Genomic DNA, 16,165 nt, shown 5'->3' with positions numbered 1-16,165 from the left:
GTTCCTTCTGAGGAAGATGCTGCTTGTCTTCAAAGTGGCTTGAGAAAAACCAAGTGCAATACAGTAAAAGGCCTTATGTGGCATTGGCCAGGTCTAGTCACTTGCCCTGAATCAGCTGCTGAGGAAAAGCCCCAGCCCCTTGGTAACTCGGATTTGCCCAGCTCATTTACAGCCTGCCAGACAGCTTTCCCAAATGCCAGGACTGATGAGGATCTTAAGAGATGAGCGACTATCATCTCCGTTTTGGAGACGGGAAACTGAAGTCGACTACTTGAGAATGTCCAAGCTGGGATTTAGACCCAGCCCACGGCACATTCCTTGGTATTTAACAGGTATTTAGCGAGTGTTGGTAGGCACAGTGCTATGAGGGTCCTGCTCTGCTGCAGAGGGGCTTGGCAAGATCTCCCAGCACTTCAGGTTTCAGGAGAGGAAGTCCAGGGGCTGAAGCTTGTGCATAATGAAGGGCCAGTCTTGGCTAGATACTGGCTTGAGAAGGAGCTTCTGCGGAGTGTTTCTGTTTCACAACACTTATCGAGAGCTTCAGTGCCAGGCACCATGCTAGGAACTGAGGATGCAGAAATAAGGAACCTTCCCAGAAACCCAGAGTGCACCTGGCCGAGTGGGAGACACAGACATGTAAGCAGGTTTGATGTGGGGAGTTTCTCCAATAGAGGAGCAGCAGGTGTTCCCAGGGGCACCCAGCTCAATCTCGAGGGGTTGGTGCAGCCACCTGGCAGAGTGGAAGTGGTGGAGCTGAGTCTTAGAGGCTCAGGAGGACTTGAGACCACAGGGAAATGAGGCTGAGAGAGCAGGGGCCAGACCTGTAGTGCAGACCTGTTTCAGCTTGAGGAGGAGAGACAGCTTCTGGTTCCCGGGAGCAGTGCCACCAGGATTAATAGATTAATAATTTAATCTATTAATTAAAATCAATAGATCCGGCTTCCTTAAATTCTCTCCCTTAAAGGCTGGGCCAGAGAATGGCCCTCAGAAAGCAAGGGCTGTCATCCTTTGCTCCACCAAACCCTTCTTCCACAGGTACTGTGGGCAGAGTTTGCATTTGGTTCTCTTGATTTTCGGGACCCATCCTCTCCCGATTTCCCTCCTGCATTACTGGTTCCTCCTCTTGAGAGGGGCCCAGGCTTCAGTCCTTAGTCCTCTATCCTCTGTTATAGAGAAGCTCCAGTCCCTAGACTTCCTCTCTGCACACACTCCTTTGAAGTTCTCATCTAGGCTCGTGACTTTACCACCCGTATTAGGATTTTCCAGAGAAACATAGAAGGAAACTTTAAAAGTTTGTTTTTTTTGAGATGGAGTCTTGCTCTGTCACCCAGGTTGGAGTGCAGTGGCGCGATCTTAGCTCACTGCAGCCTCCGCCTCCCGGGTTCAAGTGATTCTCCTGCCTCAGCCTCCCGAGTAGCTGGGATTACAGGCACGTGCCACCACGCCCAGCTAGTTTTTGTATTTTTAGTAGAGATGGGGTTTCGCCATGTTGGCCAGGCTGGTCTCGAACTCCTGGCCACAAGTGATCCACCTGCCTCGGCCTCCCAAAGTGCTGGGATTACAGACATGAACTACCGTACCCAGTGAGACTTCTTATAAGATATTGTCTCCAGTGATTATGGAGGCCGAGAAGTCCCACGATCTGCTGCCTGCAAGCTGGAAACCCAAGAAAGCCAGTAAAAGGCTGATGGTGTAGATTCTGTCTGAGTCTGAAGGCCTGAGAACCTGGAGTGCTGAGAGAAGACAAATGTCCCAGCTCATGCAGTCAGACAGCGGGAGGGCGAGTCCAACCTTCCTCTATCTTTTTGTTCTATTCAGGCTGTTAAATGGATGAGGTCCACTTTACTCAGTCCACAGATTCAAATGCTAATCTCTTATGGAACACAGACGCACCCAGAAATACTATTTAATCAGATACCTGCGCGTCCTGTGGCCTAGCCAAGTTGACATATAAAATTAACCATCACACCACTCACATGCTGATGTCTCCCAGACGGATCTCTCCAGCCCCACTCCTGAGCTCCAGACTCACATATCTGACTTCCTACTCATTATCTCCATTTGAATACACAACGGGCATTTCAAAGCACATCCCTGATCTCACCAGCAGCCCCAAGCCTGCTCTTTTCGTGGTCTTCCCTATCTTAAAGAGCATCTTAAAAAAAACAAAGTATATATTTAAAGTATACAACTTGCTGATTTGACATATGTATATGTTGTGAAATAATCACCACAATCAAGCTAATTAAAATATCCATCGCCTCACATAGTTATATGTGTGTGTGTATGTGTGTATGTGTGTGTGTGTGTGTGTCGGGCGGTGGGGCGTGGGGGTGAGAACACTTAGGATCTTAGAAAATTTCAAGTATATACAGTTGACCCTTGAGCAACATGGGTTTGAACTGTGCGGTCCACTTATACGCAGCTTTTTTTCAGTAAATACAATTCCTTCATATCCACATCCACATCTACAACCAAAGGCAGATCAAAAATAGTGTTTGTGGGATGTGAAATCCACATATATGGAGGACTAACTTCTCCTAGAGGTGGGTTTCACAGGGCCCACCTTGAGACTTGAATATGTGTGGATTTTGATGTCTGTGGGGGTCCTGAAACAAATCCCAGGCAGATACCCAGGAATGACTATAGTACAGTATCATTGTCTATAGTCACCGTGCTATACATTAGATCTCCAGCACGCTTTCATCTTGCATAACTGGAACTTTGTGCCCCTTAACCAACAGCTCCCCGTCACCCACTACTCCCAGCCCTTAGCAACCTCCATTCTACTCTCTGATTCTATAGGTTTGACTATTTTAGATTCTACATATAAATGAGATCATGCAATATTTCTCGCTCTGTGTCTGGCTTATTTCACAGGTCCATTCATGTTGTTGCAAATAGCAGAATTTTCTTTTTTTTTTTTTCTCTTCTGTTTTTTTTTTTTTTTTTTTGAGATGGAGTCTTGCTCTGTCATCCAGGCTGGAGTGCAGTGGTACGATCTTGGCTCACTGCAACCTCCACCTCCTGGGTTCAAGTGATTCTCCTGCCTCAGCCTCCTGAGTAGCTGGGACTACAGGTACTCACCACCATGCCCGGCTAATTTTTGTATTTTTAGTAGAGACAGCGTTTCACCATGTTAGCCAGACTGGTCTTGAACTCCTGACATCGTGACCTGCCCGCCTCATCCTCTGGGGTTATAGGCGTGAGCCACTGTGCCTGGCCTGGATTTCTGTTTTTTTTTTGTTTTTTTTTTTTTTTTTTTGAGACAGAGTCTGGCTCTGTCGCCCAGGCTGGATGGAGTGCAGTGGCCTGATCTCGGCTCACTGCAAGCTCTGCTTCCCAGGTTCACACCATTCTCTTGCCTCAGCCTCCCGAGTAGCTGGGACTACAGGCTCCCACCACCATGCCCGGCTAATTTTTTGTATTTTTAGTAGAGATGGGGTTTCACTGTGTTAGCCAAGATGGTCTCGATCTCCTGACCTCATGATCCGCCCACCTCAGCCTTGCAAAGTGCTGGGATTACAGGCGTGAGCCACCGCACCTGGCATCCTTTTTTTTTTTGTTAAGGCTTAATAATATTCCATTGTATGTGTACACCACATTTCCTTTATCCATTCATCAGTTGATAAACATTTAGGTTGTTTCTATATCTTATCTATTATGAATAATGCTGCAATAAACATAAGAATGAAGCATTTCTTTGAGATACTGATTTAATTTCCTTTGGATAAATACCCAGAAGTGGGATTGTTGGATCATTTGGTAGTTCTTTTATTATTATTATTTTTTGAGGAGCCTCCACACCATTTTCTATAATGGCTGTACCAATTTACATTCCCACCAGTAGAGTACCAGTTTCCAATTTCTAAACATCTTTGCCAACAGTTACCTTTTGTCTTTAAAATAATAGCCCCTCTAATAGGTGTGAGGTGATATCTCCCGGTTTTGATTTGCATATTTAGTGATGTTGATGACCTTTCCATAGACCTGCTGACCATTAGTATGTCTTCTTTGGAAAACTGTCTATTTAGGTCCTTTGACCGTTTAAAAAATTGAGTTCGTTGGGTAGTTTTTTTGCTATGGAGTTGTATGAGTTTCTTATATATTTTGGATATTAATACCCTATCATATATATGATTTGCAAACATTTTCTTCCATTCTGTAGATTGCCTTTTCATTTCGTTGATTGTTTCCTTTGCTGTGTGGAAACTTTTTAGTTTGATGCAGTCCTGTTTTTTTTATTTTTGTGTTTGTTGCCTGTGCTTTAGTTGCCATATCCAAAAAATTGTTGCCAAGGCCAATGTCAAAATGCTTTTTCCCAGCTGGATGTGGTGGCTCACATTTATAATCCCAGCATTTTGGGAGGCCTAGCTGGGAAGACATTTGAGGCCCGGAGTTTGAGACCAGCCTAGGCAACATAGTGAGAACATAGTGAGACACCATCTCTGCAAAAAAAAAAAAAAAATCATAATAATTAAATTACATATATATGGTTTTGAAAAGCTTTTTCCCTGTTTTATTCTAGGAGTTTTACAATTTCAGATTTTATATTTAAGTGTTTAATCTATTTTGAGATGATTTTTGTATATAGTATAGGGTTCAATTTCATTATTTTGTAGGTGGCTATCTAGTTTTCCAAGCACCATTTATTTATTTATTTATTTTTGAGACAGAATCTCTCTATTGCCCAGGCTGGAGTGCAATGGCACAATCATGGCTCATTGCAGCCAAAGACTCAAGCGATCTTCCTGCCTCAGCCTCCCAAGTAGCTGGGACTACAGGTGCACACCACCACACCCAGGTATTTTTTTATTTTTTGTAGAGATGGAGTCCCAGTATGTTGCCTAGGCTGGTCTTGAACTCCTGGGCTTAAGTGATCCTCTTGCCTCAGCTTCCCAAAGGTCTAAGATTACAGGCTTGAGCCACTGTGCCCAGCCCAACACCATTTATTGAAGAGGTTATCTTTCCCCTTTTGTGTATTCTTTGTGCCCTTGTCAAAGATTAGTTGACCATATATGCTTGGGTCTATTTCCAGGCTCTTTGTTCTTTTCAACTGGACTATGTATTTGTTTTTATGTCAGCACCATATTGTTTTGATTACTATAGCTTTGTAATATAATTTGAAATCAGGAAGTGTGATGCCTCCAGCTTTGTTCTTTCTCAAGATTGCTCTGGCTATGTGAGGTCTCTTGTGGGTCATATGAATTTTAGGATTTTCTTTTTTATTTCTGTGAAAAATGCCATTGGAATTTTGATAGGGATTACATTTCATCTGTAGATTGCTTTGGGTAATATGGACATTTTAGCAATATTAATGCTTCTAATCCATGAACATTGGAATATCTTTCACTTCTTTGTGTCTTAAACAACATCTTAATTCTTCCAGTTGCTTGGGCCAAAAACCCTGAAGTTATTCTTAACTTCCCTCTCTCTGTCGTACTCCATTTCTGACCCTGAAGTATCTCCTTGACACTCAACCTTAAAAATCCAGAGTGATACTATCTCACCACTTCACTATCCTCCTCTCACCTGGATATTGCAGCAGCCTCCTCACTGCTAGTCTGTTCTCAAAACAGCAGCCAGAGGGATCCTCTTAAAACTTGTGAGATCACCTCCATCACCTGTCCCCATCTCACTCAGGTAAAGGCCAAAGTCCTCACTGGGACCCACAGAGCCTGCAAGAACCACTTCACCTCCTTCACCTCTCTGAGTTCATTTCCCCCCACTCCTTCCTTGCCCACTTCACTTTCTAAAGGACTAAATCACTAATGGTAAAACTGTGCTCATCAATGAGGAAGAGACTCTAGAGAAGAGTTTTGTTTTTATTTTTTAACTTATTGGAGTAAAATTCACATGACATAAAATTGACCATTTTAAAGTATACAATTCAGTAGCATTTTAGTGCTTTCACAGTGTTGTGCAGCCACCACCTCTATCTTGTTCCAAATTTATATATTTTTTAGAGGCAGGGTCTTGCTTTTTTACCCAGGCTGGAGTGCAGTTACACTATCATAGCTCACTGCAGCCTCGACGTCCTGGGCCCAAGCAGTCCTCCTGCCTCAGCTTTCTGAGTAGGTGGGGCTACAGGTGCATACCACCGCCCTCAACTAATTTTTAAATTTTTTATAGAGACAGGATCTCACTATGTTGCCCAAGCTGATCTCGAACTACTGGCCTAAAATCATCCTCCCATCTTGGCCTCCCAAAGCCTTGGGATTATAGGCATGAGCCACCATGCCCCGCCAGTACAGCCACTTTACAAAACTGGGGTTTCTGGGAGCTAAACAATAAGAACTTATGAACGGAAAGAAGGAAACAACAGACACTGGGGTCTACTTGAAGGGGGAGGGTGGGAGGGGGAGAGGAGCAAAAAAGATCACTATTGGGTACTGGGCTTAATAACTGGGTGATGGAATGATATGTACAACAAACTCTCGTGATATGTGTTTACATATGTAACAAACCTTCACATGCACCCCTAAACCTAAAATGAAAGTTAAAAAAATTAAAGAAAACTGGAGTTTCTTTTAAAAATGTAACATACATCTAACCTATGAGCCAGCATTCCACTGCTAGATATTACCCAAGAGAGACGAAAATATTTGTCCACAAAAATCTTGTACTAAATTCAAGCTAGATTGTTCATAACTGCTTTATTCATAGCAGTCAAAAACTAAAAATAGCCCTGATGCTCATCAACAATAGAATGAGTAAAATGCAGCATATTTATACAAGGAAATACTACACACCATCAAGAAATGATCTACTGTCAGGCATGGTGGCTCAAGCTTGTAATCCCAGCTACTCAGGAAGCTGAAGTGGGAGGATCCCTTGAGCCCTGGAGTTCAAGGCTGCAGTGAGCTATGATTGCACTACTGCACTCCAATCTGGGTGACAGAATGAGATCCCATCTCTTAAAAAAAAAAAAAAAGAAAGAAATGATTACAGATACACACAATATGAATATGAATGGTTTTTGACTTTAATTTTTCAACTTTATGATCCTGTGAAAGAGATACATGTTCAGGAGAAACCGTATTTTGAGTACCCATACAACCATTCTGTTTTTCACTTCAGTACAGTAGTCAATAAATTACCTAAGATATTCAACACATCATTATAGAATAGGCTTTGTGTTAGATGATTTTGCCCAACTGTAAGCTAATGTAAGTGTTCTGAGCACATTCAAGGCAGGCTAGGCTAAGCTAGGATGTTTGGTAGGTTAGGTGTATTAAATGCATTTTTTTTTTTACTTTTTATTTTTTTTAAAGACAAGGTCTCTATCATCCAGGCTGGAGTGCTGTGGTATGATCATAGCTCATTGTAGCCTCTAACTCCTGGGCCCAAGACATCCTTTCACCTCAGCTTCCCGAGTAGCTGGGACTGGAGGCATATACCACCATGCGTGGCTAATTTAAAAAAATTTTTTTTTGGTACAGGTGGGATCTTACTATTTTGCCCAGGTTGGTCTTGAATTCCTGGCATTCAAAGCACTGGGATTATAGGTGCGAGCCATTGTGTCTGGCTTAAATGCATTAAAAAAAATTTTTTTTGTCTGTATAGTAGGTGTATATATTTATGGGGTACATGGGATATTTTAATACAAGCATACAATGTGTCATAATCACATTGAGGTAAGCATTTATCATTTCTTTGTGTTACAAACAATCCAGTTATATTCTTTTAGTTATTTTAAAATGTATAACAAATTATTGTTGACTGTAGTCACCTTGTTGCGCTATCAAATACTAGATCTTATTCATTCTACCTAACTCCAGCCATTCTACCCAACCATTGCCCCTTCCCCTGCCAAATGCATTTTTGACTTAATGATATTTTCTATTTAGGATGGATTTATCAGGATGTGACACCATCGCAAGTTGAGGAGCATCTGTATACTGTCTGGTTCTATTCCAGTGAAATTCTAAAATAGACACAACTAACCTGTGGTGATAGAAAGCAGATCTGTGGCTGCTTCTGGGAAGAGAGTTGACTAGGAAAGGGCATGAGAAAACTATCTGGGATAATGAATTTTTTCTTTTCTTTTCTTTTTTGAGGCGGGGTCTTGCTCTGTCACCCAGGCTGGAGTGAAGTGGCGGGATCTCAGCTGACTGCAGCCTCCCTCTCCCAGGCTCAAGTGATCCTCACACCTCAGCCTCCTGAGTAGCTGGGACCACAGGCATGTGCTACCACATCCAACTAACGTTTTGTATTTTTTGTAGAGACAGGGTCTTGCCATGTTATCCAAGCTGGTCATTAACTCTTGGGCTCAAGTGATCCACCCCTTGACCTCCCAAAGTGCTGGGATCACAGGAGTGAGCCACCACCTGCACCACCTGCTGGAAATGTTTTATATCTTGATATGCAGTCATCCAAGTTGACTGAATGCTTCAGATCTGAGCATTTCGTTATGTGTAAATTGTTTTTTCCTAAAATATTTTCCTAGGCTGAGGCGGGTGGATCACTTAAGCCCAGGAGACTAGCCTGGGCAACATAGTCAGGCCCTGTCTCTATTAAAACAAAACAAAACAAAACAACAACAACAAAAAACTTAAAAAAATTTTTTCTGTGGGTCAGGATGTAAGCTATGTGTTTGGGACACAGTATGTCATTTAACTTGTAAGCAAATTCATTAAGGTAGATATTATTGTCTCTGCCTTACAGATGAGAAAACTGAAGCTCAGAAGGGTTAAACAACTTGCCTCATTAAGAAAGGTGGGATTAAAACCCAGCACTACGGCCGGGCGCGGTGGCTCACGCCTGTAATCCCAGCACTTTGGGAGGCCGAGGCGGGCGGATCACGAGGTCAGGAGATCGAGACCATCCTGGCTAACACGGTGAAACCCCGTCTCTACTAAAAATACAAAAAATTAGCCGGGCGAGGTGGCGGGCGCCTGTAGTCCCAGCTACTTGGGAGGCTGAGGCAGGAGAATGGCATGAACCCTGGGGGGTGGAGCCTGCAGTGAGCCGAGATCGAGCCACTGTACTCCAGCCTGGGTGACAGCGAGACTCCATCTCAAAAAAAACAAACAAAAAGACAAAAACAAAACAAAACAAAACAAAAAAACTCCAGCACTATGACCCCAAAGCCCATACCTCAAGGGTTACCTCTTCTCTCTCAACCCATTCTTTTCCCTAAGATTTTACAAAAGAGGAAACTGAGCCCCAGAGAGGGTTGGAGACATGCTCAATGCCACTTAGCTCTTTGGAATCAGAATGGAACTAGAATCCAGGTTTCCAGAGCTTTCTTACTGCATCCTACTTGGGCAAAGAAGTCAAGCTCACTCCCACCTCCACCCAGCTGGAGGTTGGGAGCTCAAAGTATAATCTCTAAAGACTTGAATATAACATTCATGTTATGGGAGGCCCAAATTCAGGGCATAGATATCCTGTGACTTCAAAATGAGAGACTGTGCTTTCCATCTGTCTTTGTATTATTGGAGTCGTTCCTGGCTGGTTTTCTGTGGATCACAGAGGCTTGCCATCCACCCTGCTGCAATTATCCCATTTTACACCCAGGACCCCCGACTAGACTCACCTATTCCCTCCCTCCGTGGCTTTTTGGGTGGCAAGATTTCCAATCCAATACATTCCACAAGCTTCCCTCTGCTTAATTTAAGAGGAGCCAGCATGAGTTTCTCATCTGCTCCTTGACACTCAGAGTTCTGACACAGATTCATGTCAAGAACAACAAAAACAGCCAATCTAATTTGGTTTTAACCCACATCCAATCAGTCAACAATAAGAGTGGCTGTTGTCATGTTCAGCCCATCACATTGTTCAAAAAGCAATGTCTCTTGTGTTGTTAGAAGGTACCATCTTGTCTTTTGAGAGAATTAGGCTTGAATGATGATAGATTCCTCCCAAAAAAGCTTGGTTCTCTGGGAGGAAAAAAAGTAGTATGTGTCCCAGCTTCTTTGGCCTTCTTCTGCTAAAGAGAAATTTCATTAAAAAATGCTGGCCCGGCATGGTAGCTAATGCCTGAAATCCCAGCACTTTGGGAGGCCAAGGCAGAAGGATTGTTTGAGCCCAGGAGTTCAGGATCAGCCTGGGCAACATGGCAGGACCCCCATCTCTAAAAAACAAAAAAACACCCAAAATTAGCCAGGCACGGTGGTTCACACCTGTATTCCCAGCTACTCAGGAGGCTGAAGTGGGAGGATTGCTTGAGCCCAGGGAGGTGGAGGCTGCAGTGAGCTGCAATGGTGTCACTGCCCTCCAGCCTAGGCGATAGAGACAGACCCTGTCTCTGAAAAAAAAAAGTCTTTTCCTCCTCCTTAAAAGTCATAGAGTGTGTTTCACGGGCTGCCTTTTCTCTGGAACTGGCAAGTGGTGCTGTGAATGAATCACCCTGTTTCTTGGGAATGTTTTGCTCCAAGAGCTCAAGGGGGTACAACAAGATGATAAACAGCCTCTTGAAAGGGCTTCTCCTCCCCCCGCTGCAGGGCTTGGAGCCTGTGAGTTCATGGAACTGGGCAGTGGCCGAGCTTTCAGAGACTGCTGAGTCCAACTCAGTTTTGCAGACGAGGAAACCTGGGCTTTCACATTTATGGAAATGGAGCCAGGAGCAGGGCCGAGGCCATGTGAGTACGACCCATCCCCACTGCTGGGGGGCCTGTGGTTCATACCCGCGTCACTCTAAGCTTCAGCCTCCCTCTCTGGAAGATGAGGGCAGGATGCCTGATGTTCCCTGTGGTTTCCTATCCTTCAGGGATCCTGAGTCTTTGCTCCTATGTAGTCACTTGGTAGAAACGCTGAACCTGAAATGTGGCACTTTTCTTCTCAAGGCAGAGAAGGATCCAGGCTTATGGCCCTTAGCAAGAGCCCAAGCGGTTCAGTTCAGCTCAGGTGGGTTCAACAAATACACCCACGCCCTGCCCTGTTCAGCCCCTATGCTGGGCACCGGGGATGCCAGGTGGATCAGATCTGGCCCCTGCCTCCAATCAGTGGGGCTAGGCAGACACACAGACAGACTATGACCATAGGCTGTGGCAAGCCTGGGGGTATTAGGCCTGAGGGGCTTTGGGAACACAGGCCAGGGCCTAACCAAGCCTAGGGGAGAGCCAAGGAGGGCCTCTGGGGCAGGTAGCCATGCTGGAGAGTTCGACTCTGGCGGCACTGATGAGAGGAGGTGACGGACAAATGGTATGAGACCTTGGGCAAGGCCCTTCCCCAGTCTGGGCCTGGGTCTTCCCAGAATGCACTAGCAGGGGATGGTGGAGGTCTCCGTACCTCTGGACTTCTTGGGTGGGGAAAGTGTTAATGTTCGCTGTGAGCTTGGAGGGCACCCGTCCATGGCCAGGAGAGACTGTCCTATCCTGGCACCCAACGCTGTGGCCTTTTTCACCTCCTACAGGTTCAGAGTCCTCTGGGAGCATAAGGGCTCTGCCTGGCAGCCCTCTCAGCTCTGACTGAGTCCCAATGTGTGTGTGGGAACACCCTGAGCTGGGAGAGGGGAGAGTGAGGCACCCTGCCCTCTCCTGACCCCTGCCTTGTCCTCAGTCCGTTGGAGAATTGCCGCAGGCAGGAAACAGCCCTCAATAATACCGAGGACTGAGGTGCACAGCTGCTGATCAGTACCAAAAAGGAAACTCTTTTTTTTTTTTTTGAGACAGTCGCCTCAAAAAAAGGCTGGAGTGCGGTGGCATGATCCTGGCTCACTGCAACCTCCACCTCCCAGGTTCAAGCAATTCTTGTGCCTCAGCCTTTGAGTAGCCTGGGCTACAAACACGTGCCTCCATGCCCTGCTAATTTTTTTTATTTTTTACTTTTAGTAGAGATGGGGTTTCACCATGTTGCCCCGGCTGGTCTCAAACTCCTGACCTCAGGTGATCTGCCTGTCTTAGCCTCCCAAAGTGCTGGGATTACAGGCGTGAGCCACCGCACCCAGACTCAAAAAGGAAATTCTTATTCTGAAGTGTCCATCTCTGACAAATCCCTGGAGTCTCTGGCCCTAGATGGGCAGGGGAGTATCCTGGGACCCTCAGTCCCTGTAAGCGGCGTCTGTCTCTCCCTTGCCCTCCCCAGCCAGGCTTAGCTGCCTCCACCTCCTCTCCTCCCACTCCTTCCAGGACCTCTAGTGGTCTAGCTCCCGCCTCTACTCCCCTGAAACCTTACTCCCTGAAGTCAGCTGGAGCTGCTTTGTGATTGGTGGCTTAATGACCTGGACACTTTATTGGCCCTGACTTATCTCACGTGGTCTCCCAGCAACATCTAATCCCAGAACAACATCCTTCCAGGAAGCCTAGAATCCTCTTTGGAGGCCTCTTCCTGCAGCCTATTAGACATGAGGACTCCCCGGGGCTCTTCCTGGCTTTCTCATCCTTTACAAAACACCATATTCTGAGCCTCAGTTTCACCGTCAGTGAAATGGGAATAATGATACAGGTTGAGCACCTCACATTCAAAAATTTGCCATCCAAAATGCTTTAAAATATGAAACTTTTAGAGCATTGACATGACATTCAATGGAAATGCTCACTGCAGCATTTCGGATTTCATTTTTTATTTTTTGGATTAGGGATATATATAATGCAAATATTTCAAAATCCAAAAAAATTCAAAATTGAAACACCTCTGGGCCCAAGCATTTCAGATTAGGGAGACTCAACCTGTAGCACCTTTTCCAATGGGTTGCAATGAGTTAATGCATACAAGGCACTTAGCAACTGATGCAGCGTGTTCAAAAACGTTGGTTAAATTATTCATTTTTTTCAACATCTCCATGGATATCTAACAAGTTTGCCCAAAATAATTTGGCCAAAACCAAACTCGTGACTTTTTGGCCTCAGTGGGCTTCTACTCAGGCTTCCCCATCTCAGTAAATGCACCTCCACTCACCCACCCAAAGCCTGAGAATCCGTCTTGAGCTGCCCTCTCTGTGCCCACACCCCTCATCCCTCAGCAGGGACTGTGGGTGCTTCCTCCTAACGCACTCAAGTCATCCACTCTCGCCACCTCCCCTGCCGGGCTTGCAACACTTTCACGCCCTCCTGAAGGACATCCCAGCCTCCTTGCTGGCCTCCCTGCCTCCACCCACCTCCCTTAATCCCGCTCTATGCCGCTGCCGGCAGGGCCTTGCAGAAACATACATTGGTGGCTTATGCCTGTAATCCCAGCACTTTGGGAGGCCAAGGTGGGCGGATGCCTTGAGCTCAGGAGTTCGAGACCAGCCTGGGCAACATAGGGAGACCCTGTCTCTACAAAAAAATAAAAAAATAGAAAAAAAAACATTAGATCTTGTCACCAACACCTGTCCCCACCCCTTAACATCCACAGTGGTCTCCCAGAGCCTGGAAGTAAAGCTCAAGCCCCTTCCCATGCCCCAGGAGGCTCCAGTCCCTGTGAAGAGCTCTGGTTCCATCTCCCACTAATCTTCCTCCACCCATTCTCCATCCAGATCCAGTATAACCGTTCCCAACTTGAGGGCCTTTCCCTGAGTGTTCTTTTCCTCAAATCATTTTCTTTTAATTTTTTATTTTATTTGAGATGGGATCTCGCTTTATCACCCAGGTTGGAGTGCAGTGGCACGATCATAGCTCACTGCAGCCTCAACCTCCTGGGCTCAAGCGGTCCTCCTGCCTCAGCCTCCCAAAGTGCTGGAATTGCACTGTGCCCAGCTCTCCTGAGTCTTTGTATGTTCTTTCTTTTTCATCCTTTGAGGTTTAGCTGCACAACTACAGTCCCAGCTGCTTGGGAGGCTGAGGCGGGAAGATCACTTGAGCCCAGGAGTTTGAGGTTGCAGTGAGCCAGAATTGTACCACTGCACTCCAGCCTGGGCAACAGAGCAAGACCCTCTAAAAAGCAATAAGAACAATAAAAACCAAGCTTTAGCTACTTTCCTCTGGGAAGACTTTCTGACCTGCTGTCCTCAGAGCTCCTCACCTCCTCCTCACCCTGTCCCTCACTGACTCCCATCCTAGCAGGTAGCACGTTCTGCATTTCTGCATCAATTGGTTCAATTTTCTTTACCGACCGCCTCTCACACCAACCTGTGAAATCCACAAAGGTAGGGGCTGTGTGCATTTTATTAACCAATGATCCCCCACCAGACACTCAGCAAATGCTTCACCTGCTCCCAAGGCCTCAATCAGATCTCCAGACCTGGGCTCTATGGCCTTGGGGAAGTTACTCACCCTCTCTTGGCCTGTCTGGCAGGTAGAGGGGCCTGGCTGGTGATGGATGCCTCCTCTTATCCCTGGCCAACGTTGTGGCAGGGAGGGGAGGCTGCCCAGGCTGGCCCTTCAGGTGCTGGGTACTTCTCAGGGCAATCTTCCACAGACAGAGCTCCCCGGGTATTTGCTGAGTTGAACAGAAGGACCTGGAAACCTCGATGCCAACACCTCCAGGAATGAGAAGGCTGCAGGGGAGTCAGCTCAAGGTCCAGGGAGCTAATTGCACCATTAGATGATTAAAGATGTTTAATGACGGGGATGCAGCTGTGGTGGGAAGTTAAGCACAGACCACAAATGGCCCGAGGCTTGGTTCAAATTTGGGATGTGGGAAGGAGCCTCCCTCAGATCCAACCATCTGGATAGGAGAGGTCACAGCCACAGCCTGTGGCCCCAGGCAGCTGAGGCCTGAGCCAGCACTGGGGCTGGGCTCCTTCCGGGATCCCTGGGGATCCCTGCCTCCGGAGTCCTCCCTGAGCTGGCGGGGCCCTGGGAGAAGGTGAGGCGAGACTCAGGGTGTGACGTGGGGTGGGGTGGCTGGCTCAGTTCCTGCTCTGGAAGCCAGAGCTAATGTGCTAGCCTCAGACAGGGGCTGAGATGGGCCTGGCCTGGCGCCAGCTGATCTGGGGAATCCAGGCCTGAGATTCCTGTCCCAACAAGTGTTGGGGCCTGTTCAGCATCAAGCGCTGGTCTGAGCAATGTTGGAACATGATGATGACCCAGCCCACCCTCTCCCTGCTGGAGAAACATCCACTGGGAGGAGTGCAGATGGGATCTATGAAGCTTTGACCTGGGCTGGGGGGTCAGGGGAGGGATCAAAGAATGGAACAGGAGTTAGCAGGGGATTAGAGACAGGAAGGACATCCCAGCAGAGGGCAAGCAGGAGCAGGGCCCACTGGGGAGACAGCGGCGGGGGCAGGGAAGCGGGTGGTGGAGGTTCAGCTGTTCAGCCTTGCAGGCAGATGAGACAGGACTGGAGAGGCTGGCGGGGCCCTGGTGGCCTCTTAAGTGTGAGCTTTGGCCTAAGGCCCCTGGAGAGCCACTGAAGGACCAGAGCTGTGATTTGGAAAGAAGAACACAAGGACTGTTTTTTAGAATTATTTTATTTTTTTGAGATGGAGTCTTGCTCTGTCACCCAGGCTGGAGTGCAGTGGCATGATCTCGGCTCACTGCAGCCTCCGCCTCGTGGGTTCAAGTGATTCTCCTGCCTCAGCCTCCTGAGTAGCTGGGATTACAGGTGCACACCACCATGCCTGGCTAATTTTCTTGTATTTTTGGTAGGGACAGGGTTTCGCCATGTTGGCCATGCTGGTCTCGAACTCCTGACCTCAAGTGACTCGCCCGCCTCAGTCTCCCAAAATGCTGGGATTACAGGCACGACCACTGAGCTCAGCCACAAGGACTGTTATAGGATGAATTAGGGAGGGGCACAGCTGGTATCTGGATGAGCCAGGCCCCACCTGAGTACCAGGGAGGGGGATGAAAGGAGGGGATAGTTGGAGTGGAGGAGGGAGGCTAGGGATGCCAGGTTTCTGGCGGAAGTTCTTTTTGGTTTTTTTTAGATAGGGTCTCACTCTGTTGTCCAGGCCGGAGTGCAGTGGTCATGGCTCACTGCAGCCTCAACCTCCCTTGCTCAAACAACCCTCCCACCTCAGCCTCCCAGAGTGCTGGGATTACAGGTATGAGCCACCTCACCCGGCCTCTGGCTGAAGTTCTTGAAAGGGTGGGATCCCAGAGGAGGGCCAGTCTCAGGGAACAGAAGATGTGTTCTGCCTGGGATGAGTGGAGTCTCTGGGATACCGTGTCGGGGTAGGAGGACGTTCTACGGAAAGGTCTGGATGATGACTGGACAGATGGGTCCAGAGTTCTGGAGGGAGGCCAGGGCTGGGGAGGGAGATCTGGCATGCATCTGGGTAGATAGTCCCTTCTCGAGCCTACAGCGGTGACCCCCAGAGCGCTCCATGTATTGGCTTTTCTCCTTCCCTGCCTTT

At 47.1% G+C, this 16,165-nt stretch overlaps 1 protein-coding gene across 1 annotated transcript in view; it reads left to right on the top strand.

The window, feature by feature from the left end:
* Positions 1-10,511: 10,511 nt before the first annotated feature.
* SRC (SRC proto-oncogene, non-receptor tyrosine kinase) overlaps positions 10,512-16,165 on the top strand; it is a 77,568-nt gene continuing 71,914 nt past the window's right edge. Inside the window, exon 1 of the mRNA XM_058433010.1 lies at positions 10,512-10,586. The gene's annotated coding sequence lies outside the window, so the exon portion shown is untranslated. The remainder of the gene's footprint in view (positions 10,587-16,165) is intronic.

The sequence above is a fragment of the Hylobates moloch genome, unplaced genomic scaffold, assembly GCF_009828535.3.
Source record: "Hylobates moloch isolate HMO894 unplaced genomic scaffold, HMol_V3 SCAFFOLD_21, whole genome shotgun sequence".
Taxonomy (NCBI): domain Eukaryota; kingdom Metazoa; phylum Chordata; class Mammalia; order Primates; family Hylobatidae; genus Hylobates; species Hylobates moloch.
Note: the sequence above shows the minus strand (reverse complement) of the source record. Positions and strands in the feature narration are given on the sequence as shown.